Below are 18,324 nucleotides of genomic sequence, written 5' to 3'. Positions count from 1 at the left end.
CTATGCTCAGCCTCTCCCTCTGCCTCCCCCCCACACCCCTGCAACATATACACTGCTTGTGCTCTCTCTCTCACTCAAATAAATAACATCTAAAAAAAAAAAGAAAGAAAAAAAATAAGAGGCAGCACGCAGGAAGGACGTTGTTTGCCACAGGTAGGGACCCAAGGTCACCTTGCCACGAGATCTAACTCTAGGGGAACATGCCATTAAAGGGCCCTGGGAGTGGCACGCAAGATTTGGCTGCAATGTCCCTCCACATACCTGGCCCCAGGGACCCTGTGGCCGAGGGGCACGTAACAAATACACGGGTCACCTAGGGTCTGCTGGGGTTTCCAGTCCCCTCGGGAACAGGAATAAAAAAGGACCTAACCATCACCCTGTTTCTGTGCTCTACTCCACCGAAGACAGGGAAAATGTGTAACCCCCAGCCTCTCATTACAAAAAGGACATGGTCATGATGACCTTATGGAGCATTGCTATACCTCTACTACCCTTTCCAGGCTTGTTCCACCTCATACCAGAGAGGAGGGCAAACAATGCGGTGCTATCAACCTAGAGAGAAGCCCCAGCTCGGGTGGTGTTAGCCCGGAACAACAACAACACCTGAATTCTACTGGACGATGGTGACTTGCTTTTTCTGGTGCCTATGAAACACCTTAGATTCCCCCGGAGAAATGTTTTTCTATAGTTTTCTTAGCTATTTGTGCTACATTTGGATGCTGTGGCTTGTCCTGGTGCTGTGGGATTTGGTTGCAATGCCCCTCAGCACACCTGGCCCCAGGGACAGGGGTGCATAGTGAATATGTAGGCCACCCAGTGCATGCAGGGGTGCAGGGGTGGGGTGCAGAGCTAGCTTGCACAAGCAAGTGCAGAATGTTCCTGTTAATCACATTCTGGAGATACAAAGATCCCATCCTCCCTCTGTCTCCCCATCAAGCATAATATGCAGAAGAACATGTTCAGCGTTCAAAGTCAGGGGCTCAGGGGGTGGCCAACCTGGAGTGTCTCCTTTGTCACAGAGTGTTCCGATGTCAAGCTTTGATGTCCTTGAAACTCTGGCCATGCAAGGAGGGAGAAGCTGCAGAGAGTTGCTAGGCTAAGTTGCTATGCTACAAAAGCTTGCTGTGTGCAGATCCCAGCAGCAGATGCTTTGTCCGGTCTGCTGCTCCCAGACTCCCTGTACGTAAGTTCCCCCAACAGACGTGGGTCTCGAGCGCTGTCTCTGGGTCATCTCTTCGTCCTTGCTGGACCATCTCCCACCCTAGGCTTGGAGTCCACGAGTGTGCAGCTGTCCACCATCAGTCCCCTACCCCTGTAAACAATCTTTCCCTCTCTGCTTTCCTCAGAAGTTAGTAACTTTGGGTTTTGTCATCATACTATTCCCTTGCATAATAGTCTAACAACCACTGGTCATACGGAGGAGACCCAAGCCCCTTATCGTGCCAACGAGATCTGCCATATTTGCTCCTGACAATCTCTTGGTCTTCATCGTCTTATGGTTTCATCTCAGAGACAGGTACTCTGACCGCCAATCAGAAGTGAAACTCCCAGATGCTACCAATCACATCAACTTGCCTGACTTCATTGTACTTTATGAATCTCTAATCATTTCTTATTATAGAGTCATAATTCGTTCATTAATTTTTCTGTCATTCTCCATCACAATCGGAAACTCTAGGGGACAGACACATATCGAGTTCATTCAACATTATCCCAAGGGAGGGTAACCTGGCTGGCTCCGTGGTTGGGCATCTGCCTTCAGCCCAGGGCGTGATCCTGGAGACCCAGGATCAAGTCCCATGTGGGGCTCCCTGCATGGAGCCTGCTTCTCCCTCTGCCTGTGTCTCTGCCTCTCTCTCTCTCTCTCTCTCTCTCTGTGTGTGTGTGTGTGTTTCATGAATAAATAAATAAAACCTTAAAAAAAATTATCCCAAGGCAACCAAATCGTGCTTAGACTGCATGGCTGAAAACTGTTAAATGAACGAGTGACTCGATGAATGGATGCACACGCTCAATTTCATTCATATACAACAATATTTGGGAGGCACTAAACATGGCCCTGAGAATAGATTTAAGGTTCATGGAGCACACATTATTTTTAAGATGCCATTTTTACTGAAACTAGAATAACATTTTTTTTAAATTAGGTAGAGAAAATTGAATTTCTCACTTCACCTGAATTATTTCTGCATAATTTTAATTTGGTTGTCCAATTACATATGTGTTTCCTCCGATGTATTCTCTTGTCAAGAGGTATCGTTTTCTCCATCTCTAGCCCAACTACCATATGATCCCAAACAAGAAATATAAATATCTGATAGTTTAAGCAAGTTTAGAACCGAGTTTTAATCTCTGCATCCGCTAGGCTATAAGTGTTAATTATTTGAGTGTCCATTTGTTCATTTCAATGACGGTCTATATACAACAGTCACTAATCACATGCGTGTGGCTCTTGGACATGTGAAATGTGGCTCAAGAGAAAGGAACTAAATTTATAATTTTATTAAATGTCAATTTAAAACACTTCCTACAAGAAATCTGAAACTTATCAATTGTCTTTACTTCCAAATTCAAAAAAAAGAATTATATTCACATTATGTAAGGTGCAAACATACCACCGTTTGTGGTAAAAGACCTAAAATTAAGTCCTGCTACTGTGTGTTCCTTGGCATGAGGCTGGGGGAGGAACCAGGAGGGCTTTGAACGTCTTCATGGCAACATCCCCCTCCCATTGTGGGCCCAGGAATAAGGTCTACTCGCCAAACAACTGTCCTAATCACAGGAATCAGGCACAGTGCCTGATTACCCCCAGGGAGCAAATGTCAGTTCCCAGCAGCCCACGGGATTATTTACCAAAGTCAATCCTGCAGGCACAGGAGATCATCTAATCCTGTTATTACCAAGCCTGCCTCCCACAGCCCTTGCTTGTTTGCTCTTCCCAAGTACGCCCCCCACGCGGCCCCCGTATGGCACAGTGTCCACCCCCCCATGCTATGGGTATGTGCGCCTAATAAACTGCTGCCCAAGGCATCTGCCCAGTGTCAGGAATTGTGTGTTCAGCGCTGGCTGTAACCCTGGGGCTGAACCCCCTCTACCAAGGTGAAAAGAAGGCAATAAAAATGCAGTACAATTTGGATCTAGTTGTACTTGCATGACTATTCTTTCTCTGTGAGCATCAGCTTCTATAGGTTCAGACTATACATTCAAAACTTACAGATACCGTTTTACCTCTATCCAATGGCCTATTATCAACAAATGTTTTTCGTTATTTTCATGACCGCTGACACTCATATATATCATATATATATATATATATAACATATATATTTCAGATGCCAAAAAACTTAAGATTAGGAGATGCCTTGCACGTATCGTACCACTCACAAGTCCTATTGAAAATATCATCACAATCTATGAGAAAACTATTCTGGCAGGGGCTCAGCCTATCCAAGAAACACGACATGTAATTGCAGACATTCTAGCAATGAAGAGTCAAGAAAAAGTCAAATATGGAGAAAATGTTGAGGCTTGTGCAACCAGGGAATATATCCAGGATGTCAACAGTGAAGATACAGGTTTTAATCGAGAGTCAGGAAAACCAGAAATGGAAAAGAAGCCTAGAAATATGGTATTTCAAGATGATGAAAAAGAGCAAGATAAAACAAACGATCTAACCAATGATGTTAAAACCCCCCACTGCAGAAACTGGAGGTTGTTGCTTAATTAAATATGATGTGTCTACTACACCTTACCTACCAAGTACAAAAAAGATACGGTTTGACAATACAGATTCTACATTTAAAGAGCTAAAGTTTCCAACAGGAGTTAGACATTCTCAACGTATTCAAGAAAAGACTTCTAAATTGCCAGGTATGTTAAAAGACCATTATCCATGTGTATGTTCACTGGAGGAATTAGCAGAGTTGGGAGGTGAAACTGATGCTTTTTTATGCCGTCCTAACGCAGCCCCATGTCTGATGTACTCAGGGACTGGAACAGCACAAGAGAAATAAAACAATGAGCAGGAATGGGGCTTTTAAAAAAGGGGGGGAGGGAGCTGTGCAGCTGCAGGCGGAGCAGGCCGGTCTGGGTGGCACGGACAATGGTTTCCATTTAAGGAATATATATATATATATAACATATATATGACATTTATATGCACATCGTTCAAATAATAAAAATTGCCAATATTCACTCACTTTTTGCTCAACAAAAAATAGCACCTATAAATGGTTCAGAGTAATATTTGAAAAAATATCTTTTACCGTAAAGGGTACTGGTTCGCTGAGCAACTGTTAACCAACTGCCTTCGAGTGTTGCTTTAACATCCGGCAGATGCTAGAGAGTGAAATTTGCTTTTCACATTTTGTCAAGCTAGGACTCCACATGATTTGTTTTCTGCCAATGAGACGGGTTCTGAGATCCTTGCATTTAGCTGTGAACCAAGTTAAGCAGGAAAAGAGAGGACGATGATGTGGAATCAGCCAGTTTAGTGGTATCCATCGGGCCGGCCCTTGCAGCTGCAGCTTCCCATACCTGGGTTGTGGGGAGGCCACGTGCTCTTGCAGTCAGCTGTGGGTGGGGAGTTTTGATACATGGATTTTGACTAAGAATTATCCCAGAGCTGTTGGTACCTTCTTCTCCCCATGTTCCTTCCTGTCCCAAGGGAGACAACCCTTTGGCTGGCCATCCCTTTGATGGTGTTCTGAGTCTCATTCCAGGACGTTTGGCAGCACCAGCCCCTCCCACCGTAGCTTACATACTTTCAAACAGGTACTTCTTCATAAAATTCAACTTTCTGCTTAACATAGAGATTCCTGTTATCTCTTAATGAGCCTCAGATTTATGCTAGTCTGTTGGAGTGAATCAGCATGATAATGTATCCCTCGATAACACAGTTCTGAAATAACGTGACTGATGTTTACTCCTTTCTCCCATCATCTCATTGCCTTGCAGTGCTCCAGTGACTAATTTTATAAGACTGAATTTTGAACCCCTCTTAAAGTCTTACGGTGTATTTAACATGTTTTTCTTTTTAAACTAACCTAATTCTTCTAGGCCCTTAAGTCAGTGATAATCATTCCTCTAAATCCAAAATTACAAGCAAACATCTAATGCAATATAATTGTTGCTCACAATTTAGGCTCACCTCAATTAAATCAGATTTTTTTTCTTAACCTTCATTTTTCCCCAAATAAGTATCCATTGAGGTGATCTGAAAATTGAGTAAAATTCTTCTCAGGTAATTATGGATGGAAGGGGATAAAACTGTTGCTTTGAAGATGGAAAAGTATATGGATATCCTGAGGTGATGGGTGATGGGGAGACCGAGTAAGTGGAAGAAGGCCAGTCTAACAGGAACATACTAGATTGAGAATAGGTGATTGGAAGGCGTGGAGCCAGGGCTTGAGATGAGGCCAGGAGACCATGATACCTTCAGTTTATTATCAGATACAGAAAAACAAACAGCCTAGAATCCGATGCGATGGGATGGCCAAACTAATGAACCTGCCACAGATTCTGGAGACAAGAAGGACGCAGAGAACAGAGGGACAGTTGAGTGGGGAGCCGTGAGATGGGGCAGGGAGGGGAGGTGTGTGCAGGTGGACAGCAGGGGAGGGGACTTTTGGGCCAAGTGTGAGCATGCGAAAGCCCTGTCAGGCTGTAGCTGAGAAACTGGAGGTTTTGTAGGGTGTATGTGTTAGCACAGAGTACCGGGTGAAGAGTGGCTCTAAATAAAGCAGCAAAACAAAAATGGGACCGCGAAGAGCTTTGTAAGACACATAAGGTCAGGATAAATTTGTCACTAGAGTTACCTATTGCTGCTCTGAAACACAAGGAGTACTCTGTGATAAGGCCTAAGAATTCGATTTTAGATATAATTACACCCCAGAGACATTTATGCCAAGTTTCAATATTCCTTAGCTTCCAGAAGACCCATTCTAGTTATGAAATGAAATGCAATGATAATTAAACTACCAGAAGGCTACCACACAGCATCGTGCACTATGCAAGGAATTCCAGCCACAAAAAGGAGACTCCCTTTTGCACAATTGAAGATGCAGTTATCCTATATTTCACCCTTTCTGTCTCCCTCATGGGATACACAGGACATATGCTTTCTATCTAGTTTCAAACATGTGCTTAGATGACAGACATCCCCTAGGGGCAAGAGGAAGAATGGATTTCAAATAACATAGAAAGATGCAATAAATATCGTGCTTAAAGAAATGAATTTCTCCATCTGTCTCATCATATGCAGCAAAAACTTTAAAGGAGCCCACTGCTCTTGATATAAACATTCCTTAAAAAAAATGTTCATTGAAAGTCTTGGAACACTCACTGTGGTAATAGGCTATCCATGTGTGGGAAAGAATTATTAAGCTAGAAGGGGAGGATGTATTTTTGTAAATATTAATTCAATTAACAGGGGCATGAGACCCTATGCATTATGTACAAACAATGCATTTGATTTCCAAGGACCCTGTGTCTGTCCACAGTTTAAGTAGCAGCTTCCATCTGGCAGTGAAGTCTGGCTATGGAGAACATACGAAGAGAGTCATCGAATGGGTACAGCCAAACACACGAGGGGAAAATGAGTCAAAACTCAGTGCTCTCAGGCACTCGAAAAGGCAACAAGGTGGCTACACTCAAAATCTGCAACCTCAGATAACTCATGAGGTTGAAGCAGCATGGGTAACAGAGGAAGGACCTCAATGAACTGAGAAGAAGAGATGACATGTGTATTAGCCAAAAATATCAATAATATATAACAAATATGTTCATGGAAGCAACTGGACTCAAAGGAACTGAAGGAACTGAGCCAATCATTCCACAGGACAGGCTCATCACTGTTCCAAGGAGCCCTCTTGCTCCCAATTCTACAAGATCCCATGAGCCCCTTGCATCTTTAAGGGAAGCCCAGGGAAGGATGTGACAGACCGAATGAACAATACCCTAAAGATACTGATATGCATTTTCAGACACTACTTAAATTTTTGGACATCATGAAATTTTAAACCGAAGGAGAGGCTGCTCACGGGAAATGTCATATAGGTTCTGAAAACAGACATAATATTGTCATTACATATTTAAGTCTCACTGCAAATATAGTCTGTGACATTGCAATCCATGCAATTATGAAAAGAATTCTTAGGAAATATGCCTCATCATTTGGGGGCACTGGCTAAAACTAATCTTAAATAATATATATGTTATTATAATAACATGTAATGATGATAAATGATTATTGCGAAAATATAGGTAGATGAAGTTTAAAAATATACTTTTGATAATGTAGATTAGATGCAGGTACAAGGGCCTTTCAGACTGAATTACTGTATATCCTATTGACGGGAACTACCTTATGAGAAGCCTCGGAGTAAATTGATGATCTCTTCTTTGGATATCACAAGACACAGTTCTTGGAAAATCAGAGCAAGGTAGGAACATAGGAAAGGTTATAATTTGTACCTGCCATAAATGATGGAACTGTTTGGTTAATTTATACTAAGGACACAGTATGATTTCTTCTAACCCCATAAAAATCTCAATATTCAGCGATGGTCCTTGGGTGGAAAGATAGGTGAAGTGTTTTTACTCATTTCCACTGTTGCCATTCTCTCTGGCTCTTACAGAGACTTTAGAGGGCCAAGTGTGAGCATGCGAAGTACCCAGAGTACCCAGGCAATTAAGTTGAGATCCAATCATTTTTGGCAGTTCTAAAAGCCTGGCAGTGTTTCATTTTCTTTGGTCAGAAAACCTCCATCACCATTTCTTTTTTTTTAATATTATAAATTTATTTTTTATTGGTATTCAATTTGTCAACATACAGAATTCCATCACCATTTCTTGATCATATACCTCCTGTCTTTATATGCAGCCCATTTGGCAACACAGACTTTCACTGACTCTTACCACCATTTTGAGTTTCTTTATGACTCTTTATCTTATTCCAAAACCACCCTCAGGATTTCTGCAACTTCTCTTGATCCTAAACCCTTGGTACAGTTTCAGTAGTGTGGCCTTCTCACTTTCTTGTAAAAGCACCCTTAGTGGGCACCCCTCTTATAGCGCCTATTACAACCAACTGTACAGCTAAAATATGGGGGGGCATGCAGATTATTTAGGTGTAAAGAGCAGTTTATCTCTGGGATTTCTATGCCATTTTAAGGCAAATAAAGACATACTTGTGGTTCATGGTTCAAAAGTCATCCAGTCATGTCATACGCATTTCAAATTACCAATGAAAGATTATAACAAAGTGACACAGGTCAAAATAAATCTACATTATGTTTCACCACTTTTCCCAGAGCACGTAAACTCAGAGTCAAAAACAAAATTTTCATGTCAGCAACATAAAACGAAATGCATTATCTATCATATGGTTAACAAAGTAGCATCTACTGTACTGGGCCCTAATGGGTCACCTGGACAGCTTAAGGTTCCAGGAGTTAGAGGGCATAGATGTGGCACCAAATTGTAGAATTTATAAGCCTGATCTTTTTGCTGGATTGTCTAGATTGGAATCCAGGATAGACATTTATGAGTAGTATTAATGTGGGCAAATTATTTAACTTCTCCAAGCTTCATTTCCTCTATCTATAACATAGGATAATATAGACTTAAAACTCGTGTCATCTCAGAGGGTCGTTATAGGGACGATGTGAGTTTAAGTTTGCATATAACATTTGCAGATGCTTAGGACAGTGTCTGACCTGTAATAAACCCACTTAAGTGGGTTTCTTCTTTGTTTTTCTCTGGGATTTGAAGGGAGTGGAATATTCTCCTTCTTCCGTATTTCTTTGATGCCAGAAACCCATGGGTCCCCTTCCATTTCAAGCCAGCTGACTAAGATTGCAAAAGTTTAAAAGATTCATACTAAGTTTCTCTGGGCTTTTTTCATATTTTTTAATATACCCTTGGTGGTTGTTTTCCTACACTTTGTTTCTCTTCTATTTCCAAAGTTAGATCTTGTGTTGTTCTGCTAATTACTTCATTGATCATTGAAAATGTCTTAAGATGAACATCTATGTCTGACATACATGCATTATATATGTACGTGTGTACCCTCATGGCTTGCTCCAACATCCCCTTCAAGTCTTTTCAAATATTATTTAATTGGGAGGACCTTCTCTAAATATACATTTAGAATTAGCAAAATATTATTTCTCCATTCCTCTACAACCCAGAAACTACCTACCCCTCATCCTGACTTATTTTTCTGCATAGCATTATGAATTTTATAAACAATTTTCTCTACAATCTTAATATAAATTAAAAATTGTATAATTTCATTACTTGGGTTGTTTTTCTCTTTGCTATAATGAAAATACCAATGGAGGTTACTAATTTTTAATGGTATTTTTCGCAAGTTTATCCACTACTTGGAGAAGAGTTCTGGGCACAAATTAATATTTGGACTATTTTCAAAACTACTTTTGAGTGAACTAATCCGTGAATCTGTATCATCTATATCATCTATAGTCCTCCCAAACCCATATTCGGATGCTTTAAGTAGATTAAGAAGAAAATTATTAAGGAAAAATAAAATAAAGAGGAAAAGTAATTTAGTTTTTGTCTTACTTCACTCATTCTACAGAGGCATTTTAAACATAAAACAGCATTTTAAAATGCTACTGAGATCCCTTTAACATATAATATCATTTCTTTCTAATCAATTTTCCCCATTTAGTAATTACTGAAAGTAATTCAGGGGCAAATATTTGCTCTTTGGTAGCCTATTATTTTTTGTTTGTTTTTTAGGAGATTTTTTGTTTGTTTGTTTTTAGGACCCATGATTTCGTGGTTAAATAGCAAGTAGTAATATGAAGTAATATGAAGTCAAAAGTGATTTAGTCGATGTCTAATCCAACAACACATATTAAGTATCCACCATATCTTTAGCACCACCAAGTAAAAAAATCAATACCAGTGTTACTGGATATAAGGCAAAGAAGCCTCACCGAGTCCCCAAGTTCTGTACCCTCCTTCTTTTAAACTGTTAATGGAATATTCAGGGTGGTGTGGTCACAAAACAGATCAAGCAACAACCAAATGCACCGGCACACAATACAACAAAGCTGTTTGACTCAAAAAAAAAAAAAAAAAAAAATCAAGCTTGTACAAGCTTGTCTGGAAACACATGGTCCTGGATCACCCTTCCAGAGGAAGGGAAAGTGTAGCTAAAAAAGGTATTGGAAGGAAATTGGAGTAGCGTCGTAGTGTCTGCTAAACGGCAAGAAAGGTTATTTGTCCCCATGATGGGGTGTGGAACAGGTTACATTTGGTGCAGAAGTAGCCCAAATTCCAATGTCTGCTATGTTACTCTGGTTGTTTTCAAAGAAGGGCAGTTGAGACTTTCTAAAATGTCAGATGAAATCATGTTCAAATCAAGACACAAAATATGTTTCAATGCCAGATATATGTTTTTAATTATAGGCCACTCTGGATTACTCACACCATCGCTCCTCTTAACTGAAATAGATAATTAAGTATCAGCTACGATAAAAAAATAAATCCTTGCCAAGGGATATTTGATATTGAACTAGGGAATCAGAAACTGGAGTCTATTTGTGTCTCCTTAATAAGCTCATAATTATCCTCGAATAAGTGATTTTGTTATTCTCTGCTCTTTACTTGTGTTTTTATAAAATTGCCAAGTTCGTCTATATCATGAACTCATTTAAAAGAATACTGAAAAAATTAGCAAATTGGTATTTTTCAAAAGCTTTAACATTCTATTATTAAAGTGTTTATCTTCAACAACAACAACAACAAATGAAACTTGTCACTGTGGACAACTCATTTGCATCCAAAGACCCTTGATTAGAATAATTCTTCAAATATAAACAATTAGTAACAGGCCATTTGTTTACTAAATGTTATAGAAGAGACCCAGCTGTCTATATCTCCTTCATTTGACTATTGTGAAGTTAGAATTTCCTCATGACATTTCACATCAAAAATGTTTAGCTAAATGATGAAGTCTTTTCAGATGAGCTATTTTAAGGTCACTTTCCAGATACCGTCCAAAAAGAAACATGTTTTAATCTAAGAAGATGATTGGCCTTTCTTTACAATTTGACTCCATTTTTCATCCGCCCTAGAAATACATCTGATCACTTATTTTGAAATGTGGAAAGAAAGGAGGCTTTTTATTTTTTTATTTTATTTTTTAATTTTTAAATTATTTTCATTTACTTTTATTCCTTTTTTATTTTTGTATATATATTTTATTGAAGTTCGATTTGCCAACATATAGTATAACACCCAGGGCTCATCCTGTCAAGTGCCCCCCTCAGTGCCTGTCACCCAGTCATCCCGTACCCCCTGCCCACCTCCCCTTCCACTACCCCTTGTTCGTTTCCCAGAGTTAGGAGTCCCTCATGCTTTGTCACCCTCTTCTGATTTCGCCCACTCATTTTCTCTCCGGAAAGGAGGCTTTTTAAAACCAGCTTTAAAATTATGTTCTGCTGACTTGCAAATGGCAGGTCAGTGCTAATTGAGAAAAGCCTGAAAAACTTTGACACCTTTTATCCCTGCACGGAGATTCCAGGCTCTGTACGTTCTAACCCTTGGCTTTCCAATACTGCCTTTACGAGGCTAAGAAGATGAATACTCATTGCTTTTAATCCTTACCATGATTTATGAGCCTCCTGGCATCCTTTCCCCAGAGCAGCTACAACTGTGTGGTTGTTCCCCCTGCTGCTTAAATTACACAGACATCTGCAAAGTAAATTATGGATTGTTGTCCCATAGACCAGAACCAAGCATTCTCTTCATCTCTCCTGCAGGATTTTTTTTTTTTTTTTTTAGAACAAAGACCATGTACAGTTTTACTTGCTTACATCCTAAAGAAATTTTAAGCTAACCTGAATGATAGGACCACAACCTGGATTAGGACCTGTCACACAACATCAAAGCAGCATGACATATAAACAGGATTACTTTCAAGCTAGAAGACAAAACAAAACAGAAAAACCTTTCCATGTATTTATATCTTTCTTTTTTAGTTAAGGAACTCCACCTTCAGGTTCAGAGAAGGAAAGTGACCTTTAAAATTAACCAAAGAGGGATCCCTGGGTGGCGCAGCGGTTTGGCGCCTGCCTTTGGCCTAGGGCGCGATCCTGGAGACCCGGGATCGAATCCCACATCGGGCTCCCGGTGCATGGAGCCTGCTTCCCCCTCCGCCTGTGTCTCTGCCTCTCTCTCTCTCTTTCTCTGTGACTATCATAAATAAAAATAAAAATTAAAAAAAAAAAAAACTGATTTGAAAAAAATAAATAAATAAATAAAATAAAATTAACCAAAGATATGTGCCGTGCGATAAAGGCACATGTTGAGCGACCTTTCAGTCTCGGAGGGTGCAAGATTTTAAGAGCATCTTGTGGCCTATGGTTCTTTGAACCAAATACTGACAAAGAAATTAAAAAAAAATTATGTACAGGAAAATTTGTGGAAGATCGAAGTACCTCTTTAGATTTTGTTTTTCTTCTACTGTGATCGCTTGTAGTAAACCTGTTTTAATAATCCTGGAAACTTGCAGCAATCATGAGTAATTGGAACAATTCTTTCTCCTGAATAAGAAGTCAAGCAGAGTCTAAGAAGAAATAGTCAACTTCCTCAGTATTTTCCTTTATTTTCTCTGCTTATTATTTTGTGCAGATGACGACTCATAATTCCTAATGACAAGTCCATTGTGAAATCCTTACAGGCATGTCTCAGATGACTGGCCTTTGACAGTTCCCCCAAATTAGAAATATCCCAGCACTTTTTTTTTTCAAATGTGCTAATTGCAGTGCAAACAATAACCCATCAGGGGAAAACCTCACTAACAAAATTTACAAAATGATTTCTAGTAATGCCTTACAAAGTACATTTCTTTTTTAAACAGATGGCTCTGCAATTCATTTTTTGAACCCTATTGTCAACTCAGCAGGATGTTGTGAGCACTAAAACCAGAAATGCTCAAATCCACTCCTGGCTGAGCAGATCTGTTGCTCCCTCTGTGTTTTCATCAGTTTCCTTTTCACCTCATCACTGCTGAGAGGCATGGTTCCTCGGTGTCAAGACCTGATATTCATACCAATGCCCTAAAGACTTTTTTTTTTTTTTTTAAGACAGATCTCTTATTTGTTTACCTCTGTGTCAGTCTCCGTATTCATTTCCAAAACTTTCCTTTTTCCCTTGGCATCATGAAATGAAGTATTAAAGGAATCTTTAAGGATCCAATTCAGTTTCTACCCTAAACTAAATATATCTCTAAATAAACAAATGCCTTTTGAATATTGATTACATACAAGTAATTGTCTAAGAGAATATAGAGTCTAGACACAAGTAAGATGATATTGGTACTTCCTAAAGATCTGGCAAATATTTATATATATACATATTGTATAATATACATTTATATAATCCCTTAATGCATTGCCAGCAATTATTTTCTTAAATACACACATTTACACACATACACACCCTGATCATGTTGTTTCTCCACACTCAAAAATAAGTAGCAACAACAAACATAGCTCCATATGTCCTAACAAACCCCACAGCCCAGATAAGTTCTTAAACTTTCTTCAAGGTTCTTCATCTACTGGGTCTACTCTTCTAGGTTTATCTACCAACTGTGCTTACACTTGATATACACTGCATTTCCTAACTGTCCAAATGGCTTAAAAGTCACCACACATGAACCGTTCTACACCTTCATGCCTTATGAACCTCTATCCTCTTTTCCTGATGTACTTGTAGCCACTTAGCTTTAAAGTCCAGTTCAAATGCATCATTTCTGCATTTTCCCTCCTCTTTCAACCATAACCTACAAAGAAATCTCATCCAAACTTCTCTGCAACCACAGCATTTTTCATATTGGAACACAAAATTATTACGTAATCAAAGTATGGGCTGGCCATATGAAAAAAAGAATCATTTCCTTCATCTTGTCTTTCATTTTCAGATGATTTGTAGAAAGTTAATCTAATTACTTGTTAAGCAATCATGAGTATAAATGACAAGTAGGACAAACACTAAACTTTATGAAATTCCGGAAGAGAAATTGATTGCTCATTCTTTGATTGTTCAAAAAGTGTATTTGTTGCAAAGAGATGGTAGGATTTTAAACAGGCCCCAGAGCATTACTCTATTCAAAATTGAATTAATGAAAGACAAATATTATAATACTAAGTTTGTTGGGCTGGAAACCTATATCTTCAATGTTCTTGGATACCTACCACTCTATCTATCCACTCTCTTGGATATCATTTCATTGCGATTACTTTCAGGTCTATTTTCTCACCTGAAGTTCACGAAAACCCTCACATTAAAAGGAAAGCAATTCCAAGTCATTTCTCTACAAATGCCTTCTGCATTCATTTGAATTCTTGCCTCATTGAAAACAAGTGAAGATTCTAATTACTTTAAAGTCATCCTTTCTCAAGTTTCTATATTTAAACTATTCTTATGTAAAATGATCGAATTCCTATATATTCCTTTTAACTTTGGTTATAGCACAGAGAGAACCAAAGGACATTTGAGAAGAGTGTGCTTCTTTTTTAGTTGGATCTTTGGACATTTTAATGTTTCATTATGCTTCAAAGAAAAAGACGTAAAATCCTGCATTAATAATTAGTATGATGTGGTATTAATTTTTGATTACTCATACTTGTATCATAGATAATATTTAGGTCGCTGAAATCATGGTTTTGTAAAAAAGACAAAACTGGAATCGGTTTTGTTGGTTTACCAGAATTAATTCTGAACTAGGAGGCTCTCTTATACTACCAATTTGAGCATGAGATCTGGAATGAAATCCCCACTCCAAAATTATCCGAGATCAGAGATTTCCAAAGTATCCAAATTTTCTATAAAAATGTGAAAATTTTACAAGGTAAAAGTAAGAGGTTTTCCATATGGAAATTCTGCAGATTGATGATAACAAATTGAAAGGTAAGATAGATGGCAAAAGGAATTAGTATTTGATATTTGATATCAAATAGTTAATTCCATTTTAAATTATTACTCTTGAAAAATTGTATCTAAAATCCGTATGGGTTTTACTCAAATCTGATACTTGAAATTAATTGATTATGTTATAAAACTAGATTAAACTGTAATAATTTTTGAATAAATAGGTCTCATCAAAGAAAAGCTAAAAAACAAAAGGAAACAGTTTAGTGTCTCATTTATTAAATGTGAATATGCAGAGAGAGTTGAATAAATATCACAGCAAGATCCATAAAGCCACACTAGTTTAATTACATTTGCCTTATCTCTTTAACCTTTTCTTTCCGAGCTATTATATCAATGGTTAATCTTAATTGATCACTGATTGAGAACTGAGAATGGGAAGCTTATTTTGACTAGAGCCTAAGAACAGATGCTGCAATTACCAAGCAGGGAGTGTCAAGGCAGTGCTTTAATTACCATCTCGAGAAGGTTAACTCTAAGTGTCTAAATCTCAGAGTTCAGTTTCCTGCCATCAGCAAAGCAGCCTACAACTCACCTGCCCAAGAAACAACTGAGCTAGCCTGCCGTATTAATATTAATAAAGACAAGAAAATTTGAGACAGTGTCTCTTTGTTTCCTGTGTTAGAGCTTCATCTAAAGTTTGCCTTTGAAATGAGACATGTCCAATTGACAAAAGTAATATCCACTAATTATGAGGGAGTAGGCAATGTGTCATAAAAACATAAAAGGAGAAAATCAATTTCTGTTCTTAAGGAGGCACACAGCCACTAGGTCTTCTCAAATCTGCATGTAAATTGAAACGGTGTGAGTAAAATTCAGCGAAGAAGCTTAAATATATAGAACTCTTGCTTTAAAAAGTGCCTACTTAAGTTTGATGGTTATGTCACGTTCATGTCAACTGTCTATAAGCATACAAACGTTTGAATATTTTGATTTCTCATAAAATATTTTTAAAAGTAAATAAGTTTTTAAAAGAATTTGAATTTTGAATTATTAAGACCCAGCAACACATAAGTTAACAGTAGTTAAATGCCACCTACCTTTGAAAAGGCTGGCATCCTTTAAAACTCCAGCATTTCATTGAGTTCCAAATGGACTGTATTCCCAGAGTCAAACAGAGCTGGGAAAACAAACATACATAAAGTTGTAATGTCAAAACAATTTTAATAATATACATTTACTTTAGAATACCTCACATATACTTTAAAAGTTGCAAAGATTGGTCAGAGTTCTCATAAGCCCCATATCCATTTTTTCTATTGTTAGCATTTACATTACAATGATTTAGTTATCATCGTAACTTGTGATACGTTGCGATATACAGACTCAAATGAACCAACACTGATACGTCATTCTGACTCATGAGTTTTTCTCCCTTTTCTCCCTTTTTCTCCGTTTTTCTGTTCCACATATCATATTGAATTTGGCCTTTACGTCCCCTCAGCCTATTCTGGAAGATGATGTTTTTTAAGATTTTCCTCGTTTTTGATGATCTTGAGAGTTTTGAAGAGTAATGATCAGACATTCACAGAATGTCTCTCAACTGGAATCTGCCTGATTTTCTCATGACTGGACCAGGGGGATGAATGGTCCTAATTATTCTCCTTAGGCTGGTTTTTGGACCATACAGGTAGTGTCATTCTCATAACTTCACATTGAGGATGCACGACACCAGCCTGATTTCTGGTCTTCCTTCCATAGTGTGCCTTTGGAAGCAAGTCAACAAACACAGTCCACACTCAAGGGTAGGGAATGAAGTTCCACCTCCTGGAGTGGGAAATATTTTCAAGATTTATTTGGAATTCTTCTGCAAGAAAGATTTTTCTGTTCACCCAATTTGTTTGCTTGTGTAGTCAATCAGTCATTAATTCATTCAGAAATCTGTCTACATCAGTATGAATTCATGGATATTTATTTTGTACACCGATTATTTTGGTTCCAGCTTTGGCCTTTTGTGAACTCTTTCACTTGGCTTTGTGACCTTTTGACATTCCATATAAATATGTTTATTGAGCAGTTCCTTATATTCTGGCACTTGGAGCAAATTCATGCTAATCTTATGTATGTCTTGCCTCAGCCCTAGACTTAGCAATATTTTCAGGGATCCTGGTTTCTTGGACTGGTGAATGGTTTAGAAACCATTGTCTAGGCACTAAGTGTGCCTGTTGCTATGGGAGCACCATTGCCTCTAACTCTTTTCTGTGGGCTGACCTGGGAAATATATGTATTTATGTTGGCATGTATACATATCTATCCATAAAAGTTTCTCTTATGGAAACCACTATTTTATACTGATATCTCTGACCCTAATCACATAATATATTTCAAATAAATACTGTCTTAAGTCTTACTATAGTATTGAAAACGCACCTTACATTTCTGCTGGAAATGTTCCTATCTTGGTAATATTTAAGGAGTGACTCAAAGAAAGATGCTCATACAAGTTAGAAAATACATCTCTGGTGTCTGATTCTTTTTTTTTTTTCCTGGTGTCTCATTCTGAGGAATCTTTAAGACAGTCCATGGATATGCATTGTCACTTATTCTTACTGAAGTTCATCATACTTTAAAAAAGTCTTCAATGCCGTGTGCACACAACCATAGCTGCCTGAATTTTTTGTCAAGTGTACAAAAAAGTACAATTAGTTGTATTGTACAATTAATACAAAAAAAGGCGCATATAGAAATATATATTATTTAATATTATTAAATATTATTAATATTATTAAATATTATTATAAAAACTAATATATTTTCTTCTAATAGTAGATCCTATCACTATGCCTATGTTGCATATGTTTTTTCAAAGTATTTTATTTGAATAATCTCTACACCCGACGTGGGGTTCAAACTCATAAGTCTGAGATCAAGAGTTGCATGCTCTTTCAACTAAGCCGGCCTGATGCTCCCAAAAAGCTCATTGTTTTTTGTTTGTTGGTTTGTTTGTTTTTAAGTAGACTCCACACCCAGCATGGAGCCCAACATGGAGCTCAAACTCAAGACCCTGAGCTCAAGACCTGAGCTGAGATCAGGAGTCAGATGCTTAACCAACTGAGCCACCGAGGTGCCCCATATAATTAAATTATTTAAGCATCTGAGTTATATTCATTTTACCAGAGAATTTTTATGTTTAATGAATTTATAATATAGCTAAAATCAATATCTGCATATTAAACATTGTAACTAAACTGTAATCATAAACATTGTAACTAAACTGTAATCATAATACTTAAAAGCATTTATTACTTCTATCACAAAAATTGACTGGAAAATATAACAATAGGCTAGACTTGTAATCCATATGGGTTGTTTTCTGGAAGTAAAAATCATCAACTCTTGTAATGCTTCTGTTTT

The 18,324-nt window shown here is 38.0% G+C and overlaps 1 protein-coding gene across 6 annotated transcripts in view; it reads right to left on the bottom strand.

The window, feature by feature from the left end:
• Nucleotides 1–18,324, bottom strand: part of CDH12 (cadherin 12) — a 972,572-nt gene that overhangs the window by 621,091 nt on the left and 333,157 nt on the right. For all 6 annotated transcript variants that reach the window (XM_072757170.1, XM_072757167.1, XM_072757172.1 and 3 more), the window contains exon 2: nt 16,011–16,090. The gene's annotated coding sequence lies outside the window, so the exon portion shown is untranslated. The remainder of the gene's footprint in view (nt 1–16,010; nt 16,091–18,324) is intronic.

The sequence above is a fragment of the Vulpes vulpes genome, chromosome 4 (genome assembly GCF_048418805.1).
Source record: "Vulpes vulpes isolate BD-2025 chromosome 4, VulVul3, whole genome shotgun sequence".
Lineage (NCBI taxonomy): Eukaryota > Metazoa > Chordata > Mammalia > Carnivora > Canidae > Vulpes > Vulpes vulpes.
This window is presented reverse-complemented; position numbering and strand designations above follow the sequence as displayed.